The 15,523-nt window shown below is 40.3% G+C and overlaps 1 protein-coding gene across 1 annotated transcript in view; it reads right to left on the minus strand.

Moving 5' to 3' along the window:
• Nucleotides 1-6,310: 6,310 nt before the first annotated feature.
• Nucleotides 6,311-15,523, minus strand: part of LOC142702217 (uncharacterized) — a 101,135-nt gene continuing 91,922 nt past the window's right edge. The window contains exon 13 of the mRNA XM_075848199.1: nt 6,311-6,782. The gene's annotated coding sequence lies outside the window, so the exon portion shown is untranslated. The remainder of the gene's footprint in view (nt 6,783-15,523) is intronic.

A 15,523-nucleotide genomic window follows, 5' to 3' on the forward strand; every position in this document is an offset into this window, starting at 1 on the left:
AAAATAATTTTTAATAAAACTAATTATAAATTTGCACAAAACACACTGACTGACCTATATATATATATATATATATATATATTTATACCCATCATCTCAGCGGGTCCAGGGCCACTGCCCTCCTGCCCCCTGCTAGCTATGCCTCTGATGCACACACTATATGTGTATCATATATTCCTATAGGTGAGATTTAAGACATACGTATGTTGGTCAATATCCAAAATGTACCACCACAAAAGTGAATAGAGAAAACATTATTTTTCTTCACGTGCTGTGTTGTGAGTTTGGATTACCAATATACAGTGGAGGAAATAAGTATAGTCTAGAATTTTTAGGCTAGGTTAATTTTACCAGTGAGAGATAGATTATATATAAAAAAAATAAGAAAATCACATAGTCAAAATGATATATATTTATTTGCATTGTGCACAGAGAAATAAGTATTTGATCCCCTACCAACCGTTAAGAGTTCAGCCTCCTCCAGACCAGTTACACGCTCCAAATCAACTTGGTGCCTGCATTAAAGACAGCTGTCTTACATGGTCACCTGTATAAAAGACTCCTGTCCACAGACTCAATTAATCAGTCTGACTCTAACCTCTACAACATGGGCAAGACCAAAGAGCTTTCTAAGGATGTCAGGGACAAGATCATAGACCTGCACAAGGCTGGAATGGGCTACAAAACCATAAGTAAGGCGCTGGGTGAGAAGGAGACAACTGTTGGTGCAATAGTAAGAAAATGGAAGACATACAAAATGACTGTCAATCGACATCGATCTGGGGCTCCATGCAAAATCTCACCTCGTGGGGTATCCTTGATCCTGGGGAAGGTGAGAGCTCATCCGAAAACTACACGGAGGGAACTTGTTAATGATCTCAAGGCAGCTGGGACCACAGTCACCAAGAAAACCATTGGTAACACATTACGCCGTAATGGATTAAAATCATGCAGTGCCCGCAAGGTCCCCCTGCTCAAGGAAAATGTACAGGCCCGTCTGAAGTTTGCAAATGAACATCTGGATGATTCTGAGAGTGATTGGGAGAAGGTGCTGTGGTCAGATGAGACTAAAATTTAGCTCTTTGGCATTAACTCAACTCGCCGTTTTTGGAGGAAGAGAAATGCTGCCTATGACCCAAAGAACACCATCCCCACTGTCAAGCATGGAGGTGGAAACATTATGTTTTGGGGGTGTTTCTCTGCTAAGGGCACAGGACTACTTCACCGCATCAATGGGAGAATGGATGGAGCCATGTACCGTCAAATCCTGAGTGACAACCTCCTTCCCTCCACCAGGACATTAAAAATGGCTCGTGGCTGGGTCTTCCAGCACGACAATTACCTGAAACATACTGCCAAGGCAACAAAGGAGTGGCTCAAAAAGAAGCACATTAAGGTCATGGAGTGGCCTAGCCAGTCTCCAGACCTTAATCCCATCGAAAATTTATGGAGGGAGCTGAAGATCCGAGTTGCCAAGCGACAGCCTCGAAATCTTAATGATTTACAGATGATCTGCAAAGAGTAGTGGGCCAAAATTCCATCTAACATGTGTGCAAACCTCATCATCAACTACTAAAAATGTCTGACTGCTGTGCTTGCCAACAAGGGTTTTGCCACCAAGTATTAAGTCTTGTTTGCCAAAGGGATCAAATACTTATTTCTCTGTGCACAATGCAAATAAATATATATAATTTTGACAATGTGATTTTCTGTTTTTTTTTTAAAATATAATCTATCTCTCACTGGTAAAATTAACCTAGCCTAAAAATTCTAGACTGTTCATGTCTTTGACAGTGGGCAAACTTACAAAATCAGCAAGGGATCAAATACTTATTTCCTTCACTGTAGCAGCATTGCATCACGATTGCAAGATTCTTCCAAAGGATACTGCCCCTTCATTCCTTATTGGCTATAGTAACAATTTGAAAGGACTAGTTACCTACATGGCTAAAAATAGATTTTTTTTTTTCTACCACATGATGCTAGTTTTCATGTTTATAACCACTTTGGGCAAAGCTGAATGACATGCAGGATCCATCTGTTGAAAACTCCAGTTGCAATAGCCGATTTTTTTTTTACCCAACACCAGTTTGTATTAGGTTTTTTTAAATGTTTGTTCCCTGCTAAAAATATTTTGTATTTATTTATTATATCACAGAGAAGAAACTTGTTATACAAATAAACAAGCCAACCTTCGCATTGTCTTGTCATAGTGCTGTAGGTAGGTGTGATAGGGAGGTACTTATACTATTCAGAGTCTTGTGGTGTAACATGTAACAGGGCCAACACCTACTATGTGCTATCTCTATATGTCTTCATTTGTGACAGAATAGTTTTGGGCCTCCTTAGACACCAGGGTGGCTGCTACCCCCTACATCTGCAATAGCTACACTTTTGATACTGTAGTAGGCTTTCTGACTTGTGTTATGGTGTCTTGTGATTTCTGTGGATGCCCATGCATGAAGGTTTCCATGCATGGATGAGGACAAAATTGTAAAGGAGAGACAGAAAGCCAGGCCGGAGGGGAGCCACCAAAAGAATATCTAGGCATAGTAAAAACTATTAGTAGGGTGAATATTAATCATCTTTCATTGTCAGTTCTTCTATAATTGATAAAAAAAACTTTATTACTGACTGCATATCTTTTAGTTTCATTTATTAAGTTATAAATCTTGCAAAAACTAAGCAATCCCATCTTTGGTTTAAAAATAATTACAAGCAGTAAAAATATAAAATGTCAATAAAAATACAGGCATTTAAAGTAAGCAATACATAAAATGTTCAACTAGGCATTCAGAAAAATAAGTCAGTTTACAAATAAATGTTTCAATCCTTTAAGAAATGAAGAAACGAGTTTACAAATAAACAATACTACTGGTTATTGTTTTCTAAGGCATCGTTCACATCTGCGACAGGGCTCCGTTCATGGGTTCCGTTGGACCTTTGCGTCAGGGGAACTCAAGAACGGAATCCAGACTGAAACAAACGAAACCATAGGTTTCCGTTTGCATAACCATTGATTTCAATGGTGACGGATCCGGTGCAAGTGGTTTCCTTTTGTCACCGTTGTTTACAGGTTCCTTCGTTTCGACAGAATCCATACCGTAGTCGACTGCGCTATTCATTCCGTCAAAACGTTGGAACCCTTAACCAACAGTGACAAACTGAAACCATTTGCACTGGATCCGTCACCATTGAAATCAATGATGATCCAAACGGAAACCTATGGTTTCCGTTTGTTTCAGTCAGGGTTCCGTTCATGGGTTCCCCTGACGGAAACGTCCAATGGAACCCATGAACGGAGTCCCAATGCAGTTGTAAACTAAGCCTAAAACTAAGCATAAAACAGTTTTTTTTCCAAATACACTTCCAAGTTCCGCAGTGATTGACAACTTTGGACAATGCTTTTACTGACGAGATAGCCAATAGTGGACCTGTCAACTGATTCCTGATGCTGAGCATGAACAGATGCAGGCAAATGTATACAAATTAGATGAAAAATATTCCAAATATCCAAATGTCAACGTTTTGAGTTTGGGAATTAAGCTTATTCATGAGCTAGCAGCTTCCCCTACCAACATGCCTCTGCTTAACAGCTTTGTCCCTATCTCTCTCTCTCAATCAGAGGCTTGTAGACAGGGGTAGCTAATAGCGCATAGATAAGGTGGATTCCCGGACTCAAATCAGCATAGAATTTCATTTAGTTTTAAGTAAAGCACATCTTCATGCTCAGCATTTAACGATAACATGAGGTCTGCTTTAATAAATCTTTCAGCTGAATTTATGAAAGTCTACATGGACCATGTGAGCAAGGACATCAGGAGTCATGTTAGCCTGCCTCCCTTCTGTTTTGTATTCTACAGCCCTGTTTGTCTAGATTGCTCAGAAACACCTTGCCTGGCCGACCATTGTTTCAAAATATGTAGTTAAAGGCTATGTAAATCTTTGGACACACGTGTGTGTGTGTGTGTGTGTGTGTGTGTGTGTGTGTGTGTGTGTGTGTGTGTGTGTGTGTGTGTGTGTGTGTGTGTGTGTGTGTGTGCATAAAACAACGTATTAGAGAATTTCAGACAAGTTTTTATGTAAAAAAAACAAATTACTTTTTGAGATACAGCTTCTATGTATACAAATAGGCTGCATTTTGCGCTCAAACCCAAATCCGTCAGAAGATGGGGACTGACGGCTTCAGTGGCAGCAGGTCCTGCGTGTCTCTGGCACGCAGGATCTACCTGTAATCTATCACATCTAAGTCATGAACTTAGATATGATCGATAACAGGTAGATCCTGTGTGTCAGAGACACGAAGGACCTGCTGTCACCAAAGCAGACAGTCCCCCTGACCTGACGAATTTGAGTTACATAGAAGCTGTATCTCAAAAAGTATTTTTTTTTTAATGGAGACCAATTAAAAAGTTGTCGAAAATCCTCTAATTCGTTGTTTTATAGAAAAATACACATTCTCAAATTTTACATAGCCTTTAACTGTACTCTAGTGGTCACAGGAAGTACTTTCTGCCATACAATACACTGCCTTTATATGCTACAAAGGAGTATTTTAAGTTCTTTCAACTAGAAAGCATGAGAACAAGAAATTATACAACGTCTAATGAAAAGCACATAGGATGAGGTTCAAAGCGTGCAGTGATGAAACTGTTAATATAAGAGTACCTGTAACTCTCCTGATATGTAATTTACAGTAAATACTTGCATTCTCATAAATAAACAATTCTAGATCATCTTTTCATAGAAAGCTGTGTTGTGCGGTTTCCTCTGTTATTAATCTTGGAGATGTAGGAGTAAGTTAACAATTGGGTGTTACCAAGTACCCGAGTGTTACGGGCATGTCTCTACACTATCTGACACTGTCCGATCAGTGCTGACCATGTCGAGTGTGTAGGAAGTTACCCTATTGACAAGATGAATAGTAACGCCCAGTTCTAAATTTCTTCAAACATTTCCAGTAGAAATAACAGAGTAACGGCACAATGTAGAGTTTTGCGAAAGATTAACCAAAATAGTATTTTTAGGGAGAAATACAAGTAATTACTAAAACAGACATGTAAGGAAAGCAGATAGGTCCTTTTTTAGTTGAATTGGATAAGACTGTGGGCCTCATGTATGTATAAAATAAAAACACTGGATACAATGAAGTAGTTGCTCAAAGCAACCAAATAGAATTCAGCTTTCATTTTTTGGAGTCCATGTTATAACATCAAAACTTGTAGGTGATATAAATATTTTATGATTGCAGGATGTTTCTAAGTAGGAAAAATCTCCTTTTACAGGATATTGTAACTTTGAACATGTACTATATAATAGTATGAGGCTTCTCTCTTCTCCCCAAATTAAAAAATAAAATAAAAATTATACTGGGAAGATTTCCCAATTCAATTGCCCTAGTTTAATAGTGTAGTGGCATTGAAAAAAAAAAATTGCGTCATTATTAGAAACAATATTTTTATTTTGTGTTAGAAAAAGGAGTGGAAAGGCCATGGCTTTCAAGTGGCCCTATACAATTTACCAATATATTTTCTTTATCAATTATTCAGTATCTTTGCAGTTATTCAGTAAACTTCCTGGTTTACTTCCAGGGGTTAAAAATCTGTTCTGGTCACGTGATCACACAGGTGCTTGGCTGGTTACAATTGCAGCACATTTCTCCGAGCTGATTCGTTATAACAAGCCGAGCACCTGTGTGTCCATCACATGACCAGGACAGATATTTTAATGACTACAAGCCGAGATCTTACATTTTTTTGAAGAAAATATATTAGACAATGGTTTCACTTTTCATTATACAAGAATGTAGAAGTGACAGCCACAAATCTTTGTGTCCATGTAGTCTGCTGTTTTCAATGAATCTACTCGGGGGCTTCTTCCTGTAGATGATGTAAGTCAATTGACAGCCAGCCCTCTTTGTCAATCTCTGCAGTGAACTTGAGTTTGAACATTGCCCGTGACATGAATGCTGCTGCACTTGACACAGTATGCAGCATCTCCTGTGCCTTTTCCTGTGCCTCAGGCCTGTACACCTCTAACATCCTGCTCTCAATTTGGAATTTATCTATTTAGCTCCTGAAAGATCACATCCTTCTATGTAATGCCTGAACAGGGCAAGGCAACATGCAAGCAGTGACTTTTGCAATCCTGATGGCCAAATCCTAGCAAAGGCCCTGGCCATGCTAGAAGTTTGAATTATGTGTCTTGAATAGAATCATGGTCACTTCTCTTGATATTACTTGGGGACTTTTTTTTTCCAATGTTAGGGCTGTATTTTTTTTCCTCATTTGCACAAATTTTTTTTAAAAAACCTTCAATTACTGTTACAATTTGTTAGTCTGGAGATAAAGCCAAAGACGTAAAAAAAGATGCCAAATTACAACTACTGAATTCTCTATGTGTCAAATTGACAAAAAATAATATGTAGGTTAATAAACTTGCTAAGGCTCTGTTCACATCTGCGTTGGGCTCCCGTTCAGACTATTTGCATTATATTAAATTTGTATTCATAACACGGACAGACAGCACTACAGATAACATTCTGTTTTACCAATATAGCACTTTATAGTAAATTATATATACAACACAATTCTGACAATCTCTTTGTCTATTTTGTGCTATATTGCTTTCCTCATTTGCTATGATAAACAACGAGCCTCTTATGTTGCACTAAAATAGCAGTTTATAGACTTATTATATATAACGTTCATTTTCTGATCATACTGTTGATTTTACGATGTTCATTTTCATTATTGTCAGTCCATACATTTCTATAAAATGACCTAAGGAAAAACAGAGGTAGAGTTTAGTGATTTTAAATTAGTAACAACATAATTCCCTATTATTTCCCTTAACACAATGAAGGGAAAGCAGTGCTTAACGGAGGAATGTTCTAACAGCAGATCTGCGGGTGTGCCGAGAATCGGCCCCCCACCAATTAGTAATTGATGGGGTATCCAGAGGACACGCCATCAATTTCACGTGACCGGATACCCCTTTAACTCCTTTGGTAGTTTTAGATTTGTATAAAATGTGATGCAGCCATAAATGTTGTGTGTAAACTGCATATTTTGGATATTTTCCTCCCCTCTACTGGATTTCTGTAATGGTCATTTATTTTCTATGATTATGCTGAGTAGGCAGTCTTTTCCTGGTGTGTTTTCAGCGCTGTGCTGTGTGCTCTGACCGATCAACTACTCCCCCTCTACCGTCTCACCGCACCAGCCCCTCACTCACACAAGGTTGAGGCAGAGAGATGGCAGCATCAGCCTCCTTCCCCTTGATCTTCTCTTCCCTGCCTTAAAAAGTTTCTGAACATTTATCCATTTAGCCTGCAAGCATGAAAAGGGGAACTTTAGGCTACTAGAAGGGAAGGAAGATAACATTTTCCCCTAAGATGATCTATTAAAAATACGAATATATTCAAATGTACTACAAGTTTATGCAAAAAAAATAAAATAATCTATGTGTATATATATATATATATATATATATATATATCACAACAGGCATTCTTTATGGTCAAGACCTCTAAGAGTTAACATATAATTAACCATTTTACTGTTAGTGGCTTTAAGCCATATTTGCATTTTTTTTTTTTGCTGTTTTTCTTTTTATCCTATAATAAGTTTCGTATTTATTTTTTTTAACTTATTTAGGTCTTGCTGAGGACATTCTCAACTTTCATTTTCTCGTCCAGATCTATTCCAAATTATTAGAGAGTATTAAAGAGTATTTTTATGAACGTGCCTTACATTTCCCCCAGAAACACAGTGGGACATATATATCCATACAATTACACCAGTTTTCTGGCATAATTGTATGCATTCAGGCTTTTCTGGAAGTGTCGTGAAAAAGGGACATGACTTGTAAGTGGCACATAAATTTCCACCATTAAAAAGCGCCATTGGTAATATTCCACAGTAAGTACCTTGATGGTGCATATGTGGCATGCTACACTAAAATATTATACTGTTGCACTGCTTGTATACCCTTTTGCAATATCGCATGTTATTACCCCTAATTGTAACCCACTGGGCGGGGAGGTACATGAAATCGCATATGTACATGCTGATTCAAGCTCCATTATCCTTCATGCAGGGCATATAAAAATGCATATGTATTATGTTCCATGATTTTTCAACCATGACATCGTGAATACCTACAACACCATCTCCATGCAACCCCAATAGTTCGATATTAGCGGTGATAAGATCTAATATTGCACCTACTGTGATCTCCTGTAATAATTGCAGTGTGTAATATCACAAATCCCCAAATGAAAACTGCTGCAATATGTTATGTAACTGCTTGGTGTGTGTTTTTTTTTTATTTATTTAGCAAGAATTGCTTACATGTATAGTTTACAGTTACACCATACTTAGAGGACCTGTCACTAGGTCATATATTACTAGGCAAACTATTTATCTATCCTGAATTCGTCTGTCCCCATGATACCATCTTTATTTTTCTTTTGTACCTGGGCCCACATTTCGTGAGATATTGCCTTTCGTTGTGTTGGTGCCCTATATGCTAATTACACTGGTTCTCCCGAGGTGCAGCAAGTTTCACAGCTTCTGACGCTATCCAATGAGCTTGAGGCTAATTCAGACCGGCCAGGCCCAACAGGATCTCTCCAGAACAACCTTATCCTGCGAGGCCACCCTGGGTAAAGACTTCGTAGTGGGTCTAAAGCTGCCTGGCACTGAATGGACAGCATCAGAGGCTGTGTGTAAGGGGGTGATACTGCCCTGTTTAAATTGAACTGTCTTCCATGTTCATCTTTCATGTTGGTTGGTACTTTCATTCTGTGTTATTTAGTATATGCCTGCCATGTTATTAGCAGCCACTAAGTGTCACTGCAGGACCAGTGGCTTAAGATATAGAGCTGTTGGACAGGTAGTGCAGGACTGGGTGTGCTATGGAAAAACACACACGAGTGGAGAGAGGAAGCTCGGGGGAGGAGCTGAGAGGAGCCAGGACCAGGAGGAGTGGGGATTAGCACTGTAGCAGAGGATTGGTGAGAGATATAAAGCCACCCCAGAGAAGGTGCCAATAGGAAAAGGCTGAACTGCAACAGGGAGAGGAGCCATGGAGCTGGCCAGCACCTCAGATAAGTGCCCTGTGTAACCTGGTGCCCACACTGTTAATGGCGGTCTGTGTGAGGTCTTATACTGCTGAGATATACTTCGGAGGACTGTGTGTTCTATTAATAGCCACAAAGATTAGTGTGATCTGAAGCGAAGGAGAGAGGGCTGTGATTGGACTGGTGCCTGTGTGAGGCCCAGAGCAGAAGATAAGTTAACACTGGGAAGTGAAGTTAGGGCTTGGAACAGCCTGGAAGTAGTGTTAACCCTGTGTTGTCTGCTGAGTCGCCCCCCACCAGAAGATCGCTTGCAAGTGTGGCATATGTTGAATTAAAGCAGTGACTTGCTATTGAAGGCTGTGTTAAAGGAAAGTGGCGTGTCAAAGGAACAGAGACACGTGAAACAAGAACGAATCCCCAGACACCAGCAACGGACCAACAGTGAATACCGCATTCCCCTTATAGTGGTCATTTCGCAGGGTAGTGGGTAGCTCCCACGTTGACCCCCGAAGGCGCAGAGCGAACCAAATATCAACCTCCCACCGCAGCCAAGGGTGACGGGGCATAGCCTCCAGTCTTGGGGAGTCCGCGATGGGTAGTGGGTAGCCCCACCATGACCCGCGGAGGTGGCCTTGTTACCTGCCGTACCAGGTTTATAGGGAGGTTGAGGCGCCACCACTAGGAGAAAGACCCTCATGAGACCCCCCCCAACCGTAAAGCCGGAAGTTCGTCTGCACCTATAGCATCTAAGCCTTGTTGCATATATCCAGTGACACAGGAAGTTGAAGTTATATTTGTTGTACCATAAACATTTAAGTAAACGCATTAGAAAGAACTTCAAGTGATGTCAGTGTTTATTTGTGGACCCCGCTACATGTGTATCTGGCTGCACCGTGGGAAAATTAGTATAGTTTACTCCCTATTGGCTAACTACATTGAATTAGCATATAGGGTGCCAATACAACGGGGAACCATATCTCAGGAACAGGGGTAGGATTCAGGTCAGATAAGCAGTTTGTATTATTTGACCTAGTGACAGGTCTTATTTAAAAAACTATTCAATCAGTATATACACCAATAAATGCAATTCTTGCATAAAGAACAAAGCCACCCCCACCCCATCCCCATTGAAAAGAAGAGGAATACAGTAGAGGAAAAGGAAGAAGAAACAGGGTAAAAACACTAAAGGAAAAAAAAAGGGGAGTAGATATAAAAATTTGGAAAACCACTTCTTCCAATCTATATATAGTTCTTTCTCCATTGAGTCAAAATATATTTTTACTTTATAGCTTCTTTTCTCATAATACTACCCCCGGCAGGCACCACACCAATGATGCCACATACCCTGAAAAACTTCAGAAAGCAAAACAAAGATAAATGGGTTTGTATAGAGCAAAAAACTTTAAAGTCGCTGTATATTACACAAAAATATGTTTTATTAGAAGTAAATACACCACATATACAAATATTAAAACCATTTAAAATACTGTAGCACAAATATGCTAACAATCTCTTGGGGGTTTGCCACCCTGATAAGCGGCTACAAAATAGTATCCCTGAGGAAGCCACACAGTGGTGATACGCTTGGGGCATCCAGTTCCCTTTTCCCCTCCTTGGCAACTACGCTATATACATACGAACGGTTTGATACAACATTTTGATTAATTTATGCTCTTGTATTAGCAACGCATGTTGAGGGGATTTGGTGGTTTTGTGGGGGCTATTTTGTGGCCGCTTATAATTTGTAGATGTAGTGTATTTACTTCTAATAAAATATATTTTTGTGTAATATGCAGTGACTTTATAGTTTTTTTGCCCTATTTTTTTTGCCATAATAGTTGTATCCAAAATAGTACAGATGATGGAATACTTTGTTTTTAATTGTACGAAAATGTCCTTTTGACCAAAAAAAAAAGGCTTTAAGCTTAATGTTCTTACTACCCCATGGGCTTAAAATAGTGTAATCCCCATCTAGTACACAAGTAGTATCGGGGAGGCACTCATGCAGAAGCCATTTTGTCTGTGTCAAAGTGTCGCTGCAGATATTCAAGAAAACAGCAGCACAGCCATAAATAAAAAATTTGTGGGAAAGGAGAAGGACCCCAAACATGGGTGGTGCACGCAGTAAAGAATCCCAGGTCCAAGGGAGACAATCAATATGCAATCAAAGAAAGGAACTGCAGCACTCAAGATAATTCAAAGAAGTGTATTTGATTTATTCACCAAGCATAAAAACACTTGCAACGTTTCAACCCATGAAACCCACTTTTCTTATGCCCCCAGACCTGAGAACAGGCAGAGAGGAGTTTTAAGCAAGCCTGGACTGGTAATCTGTCTTACCCAGCAAAGTAGGTCAGAGTAGGTTGGATGGGTGTATTTATGGGGACAATTTCTTTTCAGTCCTTAATCGGCCATTATCTGTTAAATCTATTCAATGGCTAAAAGCCAATTATACTGTAGGCAGCGAGAGGACTCTCCTGAAATGGCAGGGGAGAAAAACTCACCTTTGCCCGAGGGACAGACTGGAGGCACGAGACGCCGAACAGCTGATCACTTTCCTCTGTGGACATTACAGGGAGCGGTCAGCCTGTGCCGAGGGATGTCAGCGGGCCCAGAAAACGAGAGCAGGGGGCGTGACCAAAAGGAGAAGGCAGTGCTATATTTTAAGACACATAGAAAGGAGAGATCGGACTGAAAGGAAAAAGAGGAAAGTATGGAAAGTAGGCAAACAAGCAGAAGAAATGTGACCAGAGAGGGAAAGGCTGAAAGCAACTTGGACAGCTACTAGGCCCCATCCTTCCTCATCAGTGAGCTCACCCATAGGCTGCACTCTGTTACACCAAAGCTGCACCCTCCCTTTTTAGAGTCAGAGGACCGCCCTTGGAAAGCGTGCCACACCATAGCTTCTACGGAGCAGATTGAATGCAGTGGCTCCTTGTAAGATTTTCTCTCTTGAGCTTAGTAAACAATTTCAACCTCCATCTGTGTGTTCGTTACACTTACCATCCTCGCTTCCAAGCTCCTCTTCAGCTCTGGGCGCCGCTGCTCACTGGGTCATGGCAGCATCTAGCCCCAGGACGTAGTGTACGGTGCCGCACACAACATCCTAACGCTGTCGGTGTTAGGATCCAGTGAGCGTCAGCGGCTGGAGCTGAAGAAGAGCCGGGAATGAGAATGGTAAATTTATATATCTGGTCTAACTTTAAGGTGTGGTCTGGGCTCTGCAATTATTAAGGAATTTGGTCTGGGGTGTGTATTATTTTAGGGGGTCTGTTTGTATTTAGGAGTCTGGTCTGGGGTCTGAATTTATTTGTGTTACCACAGGGGCTGGGGATGTCTGCAGAAGACAGATTTATAGTGAACCTGTAATCTCTCCTGACATGTCTGTTATAGTAAATAATAGTATTCCCCATGAGTTAACAATTCTGGAGCATCTTTACTTAAAACTCTGAGTTGTAACATTCCTCTCTTATTTCTCCTGGAAATGTACAAATATGGCTTGGCCTACGTGGAGACTTTTTGTGATGCAACTAACGGATTTTAACTATAGAGCTACAGATGGAGTACAAAGCCATACATTGAGTTGCATGCAATCTTGAAGACTGCAGCTATCACTCGATAGTTAAAATCGATCAGTAGTGCTACAATACTGTCAGCGATGATTGGATGGTGTCAGTGTGTAGGGACACAGCCCTTTGACAAGGGGAATGGTAACACCAGATTGTCAATTTATTCATACATTTTTATGAGGAGTAACAGAGGCAAAGCAGAGTTCTCATAAAAGATGCTTCAGAATTGTTATTTCATGGATAATACAAGTATTTTTTAACACACACGTCAGGAGAGGTGACAGATCCCCTTTAATTGTTTTGCATTCTGCCTGTAAGTGCGTCTGAACAGTACTGGATTCTATTGTAACTAGTTGTGAACATGATGCTTGGGGCAATGGGCAGGCTGAGAGGAGACCGTTATAAAAAAGAACTCTCGACCTGTCTGGCGCTGCTAACTATTAATCTATCTCCAATCCCCTCTTCATCTCTAAACTCCTGAAAAGCTTATGTCTACTTTCACCTAATCCGCTATCTACTAACTCTCTTCTCGACTTTTTACAATCTTTTCCACACTCTACACTCTACCACAAACTCTTACTCAGTATGCTCTACTCTAACCTGCCTCTTGGTTATCTACCTACCCGCTATAATAGAAAACACCTTCTGTCAGCTGTTTCTAACATCATGTCCTCTCTATTTGAAACTAATCTTTAAAAAACTGAGCTCTCTGTGTTTCCAACTTACCACAACCTGATGTATCCATCTGAGTATATTGTACCAGCATGCCTATTATCTTGGGGTATTGTTTAACTCGTATCTTTCCTATACTCCCTATACTTTATTACTTGCACGTTCATGCCACAATTCAAAAATTTTGAAATATATAACAAAAGTGTCGTACACCAAAATGGTTCAAATTGCAGTCCTTTAAAGAGGCTCTTTCACCACATTATAAGTGCCCTATCGCCTCCATAATGTGATAGGCGCTGTAATGTAGGTGACAGCAGTGTTTTTTATTTAGAAAAACTATCTATTTTCCCCAAGTTATGACCTATTTTAGCTTTATGCTAATTACTTTCTTAATGCCCAACTGGGCGTGTTTTTACTTTTGACCAAGTGGGCGTTGTAAAGAGAAAAAGAAAAAGTTTTTAGCTCAACATAATCATCCAAATTGTGAGATATCATAATCCATAAATATTTAAATTGGATCGGAGTATCGATTGAAATGACTACTAGTGATGCAGAGGGAGAAGACTAGACTTTTGCCAGTTTACTTTAACACCGGAGTATTTACCAATTTGCTGAACAACTTCAAATATTCTAGGACTAGAATTCTCAACATTTCGCATCAGTATAAGCATATCGTCAGCAAAAAGAATAGTCTTTTCCTACCTGTATCCTTACCTAAATCTTGCAATATCTAGCCTACTGTATGTACCATGTTAAAGTGAAGGACCCCAGGGCCATACCATTAATATTACTCCTTGCCTTAGCCCTGCATTATAACAGCTCGACCCAGCTTCTAAAACTTTCCCCAAAACCAGACTGGTCAGTACTGCTTGTAGAAAGTTCCACTCAAACGCTTTGACAGCGTTGAGTGAAACCCCCGCACAATCGTAACTATTATCAGGATGTACCTGCATGTCCCAGTAAAATCAACGTATTTTATCAGCCGCCGCCTTCTGGGCATAAAGCCCTCTCATCATCATATATCATAAAAGGGATACATTTTAACTTTACGTTCCGCAAGGACATTAGTCAGTAGTTTGTAATCTGAGTTAAGCAAGGAAATTGGACGATTGTTTTGTATTATTGAAGGCACCATGCTTCAGCAAAAAGTTTAAAACTTCAAAAAGAGTGAAAATAGAACATTGCAGTATTTTCACAGCAGCTCATGTATGGCATGTGTGTGTTCTAGATAAGAAATATGCTTATTCAGCAGAAAATCATACCTTAGTGACTGCAGTAAATGACTACATTTTGTGACCCCATGCTGGGGCTGCTTTAACCATAGGGCAAATGGTGCACTTGCACTGGGCCCCCAGGCAGCAACACCATTTTCAACTGTATGCTCAGGATGCAGATACTGTTGAAAACTATGGTGGAGCAGGATGCCGCCAGCTCTCTGCTCCACCATTCACTATGTGATGCTTGCTGTGAGTGGCTTGGCGCAGACAGGCTCGATGCAGTGTCATCGCGCCTGTCTGTGCTGAGCCACACATATCATAGACCGGAGGAGCAGAGGGATCTCCTCTACTCGCTGTGGGAACAAGGATAGGTGAGTATTATTTTTTTTTTTAAAACACAGACAGGGGGAAGACCGGCAGAGGAATCTTCTCCACTTGTCATGGGAACGGGACTAGGTGACTATTTAACTATTTTTAGGAGGCAGTATGGGGGCATTATATAATGTGGGGGGCACTTTGGGGGCACTGTTGAGATGGCCATTTAAAATTGCAGTAAAAATAGTCTTCCGGAAGGGTGGTCCTATCAAAGAAAACGACTAACATACACTATAAGGACAAAAGAATTGTGATACACCTCTTAATTATTGAATTCAGGTTTTTCATTCAGTCCCATTGCCACAGATGTATAAAATAAAGCACCTAGCCATGCAGTCTACATATGTGAAACACTGGGTCGCTCTAAAGAGCTCAGTGAATTAGAGTGCAGTACTGTATTAGGATGCCACCATTGCAGCAAGTCAGTTCGTGAAATTATTTCCCTTCTAGATATTCCATGATCAACTGTGAGTGGTATTATTGCAAAGTGTAAGTGTTTAGGAGCCACAGCAACGAAGTTGCAGACCACGTAAAGTTACAGAGCAGGGTCACCAAGTGCTGAGGCGCATAGTGCATAACAGTCACCAACGCTCTGCTGACTTCCA

Source organism: Rhinoderma darwinii, chromosome 1 (assembly GCF_050947455.1).
Source record: "Rhinoderma darwinii isolate aRhiDar2 chromosome 1, aRhiDar2.hap1, whole genome shotgun sequence".
Taxonomy (NCBI): domain Eukaryota; kingdom Metazoa; phylum Chordata; class Amphibia; order Anura; family Rhinodermatidae; genus Rhinoderma; species Rhinoderma darwinii.